Genomic DNA, 3,103 nt, shown 5'->3' with positions numbered 1-3,103 from the left:
ATCCAATGTGGCCCCACCTCTTGTAGGCCTATCCACATATTGTGTCAGGAAACCTTCCTGCACACACTGTACAAAAACTGCCCCATCCGAACTGTTCGACCTATAGAGGTTCCAATCAATATTTGGAAAGTTAAAGTCAGTCATGACAACTACCCTGAGACCTCCACACCTATCCAGAATCTTCTTTGCAATTTCTTCCTCCACATCTCTATTACTATTTATTTTTATTTTTATTTATTTATTTATTTTATTTTTTAAAACCTTTTCTGAGTTACCAAGCCAGGGCTCAGAGTGTGGTCAGGGGCGAACCCCTAATCCAGCTCCTCGCCTGCTCCAAAAAACTAATTCAAATTGAATCCAATTCATGGTCCCCACAAGAGAGACATACCAGATCTGATACTACACTTGATCTTAGCCAAAAGGCCGAGAAGCGATCACATCTCTATTACTATTTGGGGGCTATAGAAAACTCCTAACAAAGTAACCGCTCCTTTCCTATTTCTAACTTCAGCCCATATTACCTCAGTAGGCAGATCCCCCTTGAACTGCCTTTCTGCAGCCGTTAAACTATCCTTGATTAACAATGCTACTCCTCCATCTCTTTTACCACCTTCCCTACTCTCACTGAAACATCTTTACCCTGGAACTTCCAACAACCATTCCTGTCCCTGTTCTAACCATGTCTCCGTAATGGCCACAACATCGTAGTCGCAAGTACCAATCCACGCTCCCAAGTTCACCTTATTCCAGATGCTCCTTGCATTAAAGTAGACACACTTCAACCCACCTTCCTGCCTGCCGGTACACTCCTGCGACCTTGATACCCTCCTCAGTACCTCACTACTCTGAACACTGGCTTCTGGACGACAGCTCGTTTTCCCATCCCCCTGACAAATTAGTTTAATCCCCCCCCCGAAGAGCCGTAGCAAATTTTCCTCCCAGAATATTGGTGCCCCTCTGGTTCAGGTGCAAACCATCCTGTTTGTACAGGTCCCACCTTCCCCAGAATGTGCTCCAATTATCCACGTAACTGAAACCCTCCCTCCTACACCATCCCTGCAGCCACATGTTTATCTGCACACTCTTCCTGTTCCTCAACTCGCCAGCACGTGGCACTGGCAACAAACTAGAGATGACAACATGGTTTGTCCTGGCTCTCAGCTTCCACCCTAGCTTCCTAAATTCCTGTTTTAAATCCCCGTCCCTACTCTTACCTATGTCATTGGTACCGATGTGTACCACGACTTGTGACTGTTCCCCCTCCCCCTTAAGGATCTGAAAACACGGTCCGAGACATCACATACCTTGGCAACCGGGAGGCAACATACCATCCGCGAGTCTCTTTTGTTGCCACAGAATCGTCTATCTTTCCCTCCAACTATCGAGTCCCCAATAACTATTGCTCTCCTGCTCTTCCCGTCTGAGCCATAGGGACGGACTCAGTGCTGGAGATCCGGTCACCGTGGTTTACCCATGGTAAGTCCCCTCCCCCACCAGTATCCAAAGCGGTATACTTGTTACTAAGGGGAACGACCACAGGGGATCCCTGTACTGACTGCTTCTTCCCAGCCCCTCTCACCATCACCCATCTATCTTCATTCTTCGGAGTAACTACATCCCTGAAGTTACTATCTATGACCACCTCTGCCTCCCGAATGATCCAAAATTCATCCAGCTCGAGCTCCAGTTCCCTAACACGGTTTCTGAGGAGCTGGAGATGGGTGCACTTCCCACAGGTGAAATCAGCAGGGACACCGACAGCATCCCTCACCTCAAATATTCTGCAGGAGGAACGTTGCACTGCTTTCCCTGCCATCCCCCCAAGATAACTTGCGGTAAAAACATGAAAAAGAAAGAAAGAGCTTACCTGATATTCACTCACCCCCTTAGGTTAGAGGAGTTGAAAGAGTGGGGGACACTACAAGTGTAATGTCTCAGGTTTAGCAACTGCACAACTTAAATACAGGTAAAAATAAAACACCTAACCAGCAACCACTGCGTCACTCGGCTGTCTCTCCTCTCGCGCTGTTTTCAATGTCCCGGCAGTCTCTCCTCTCGCACTGTTTTCAATGTCCCGGCTGTCTCGCCTCTCGCGCTGTTTTCAATGTACCGGCTGTCTCTCCTCTTGCGCTGTTTTCAATGCCTCGGCTGTCTCTCCTCTCGCGCTGTTTTCAATATCCCGGCTGTCTCTCCTCTCGCGCTGTTTTTAATGTCCCAAGTGTCTCTACTCCTGCGCTGTTTTCAATGTCCCGGCAGTCTCTCCTCTCGCACTGTTTTCAATGTCCCGGCTGTCTCTCCTCTCGCGCTGTTTTCAATGTCCCAGCTGTCTCTCCTCTTGCGCTGTTTTCAATGTCCCGGCTGTCTCTCCTCTCGCGCTGTTTTCAATGTCCCGGCTGTCTCTCCTCTCGCACTGTTTTCAATGTCCCGGCTGTCTCTCCTCTCGCGCTGTTTTCAATGTCCCAGCTGTCTCTCCTCTTGCGCTGTTTTCAATGTCCCGGCTGTCTCTCCTCTCGCGCTGTTTTCAATATCCCGGCTGTCTCTCCTCTCACGCTGTTTTTAATGTCCCAAGTGTCTCTACTCCAGCGCTGTTTTCACTACCCCGGCTGTCTCTCCTCTCGCGCTGTTTTCACTCCCCCGGCTGTCTCTCCTCTCGCGCTGTTTTCAATGTAGATGCCATCTGAGTGTGTGCGGGCGTGTGTCACGCCCGGGAGTAGCTGCGATCTGAGTGCATACAGGCGTGTGGCTCGCCCGGTAGCAGGTGCGACTTGAGTGAGTGAGTGGGGGGGTTTGCACGCCCGGGAGCAGCTGCGTTCTGTGTGAGTGAGTGTGGGCGTGTGGCACACCCGGGAGCAGGTGCGATCTGAGTGAGTTAGTCTGGGCGTATTGGGCGCTCAGGAGCAGGTGCGATCTGAGTGAGTGAGTGCGGGCGTGTGGCTCGCCCGTGAGCAGGTGTGATCTGAGTGAGTGAGTGCGGGCATGTGGCTTGCACGTGAGCAGGTGCGATCTGAGTGAGTGAGTGCGGGCATGTGGCTCGCCCATGAGCAGGTGCGATCTGAGGAGTTTGGGCGTGCGGCTCACCCAGGAGCAGGTGTGATCTGAGTGA

General features: G+C 51.0%; 1 pseudogene; it reads right to left on the bottom strand.

Moving 5' to 3' along the window:
• Positions 1 to 258: 258 nt before the first annotated feature.
• On the bottom strand, positions 259 to 435 carry LOC140428966 (U2 spliceosomal RNA; annotated as a pseudogene).
• Between the last annotated feature and the right edge of the window lie 2,668 nt (positions 436 to 3,103).

Source organism: Scyliorhinus torazame, chromosome 8, assembly GCF_047496885.1.
Source record: "Scyliorhinus torazame isolate Kashiwa2021f chromosome 8, sScyTor2.1, whole genome shotgun sequence".
Classification (NCBI taxonomy): Eukaryota; Metazoa; Chordata; class Chondrichthyes; order Carcharhiniformes; family Scyliorhinidae; genus Scyliorhinus; species Scyliorhinus torazame.
Note: the sequence above shows the minus strand (reverse complement) of the source record. Positions and strands in the feature narration are given on the sequence as shown.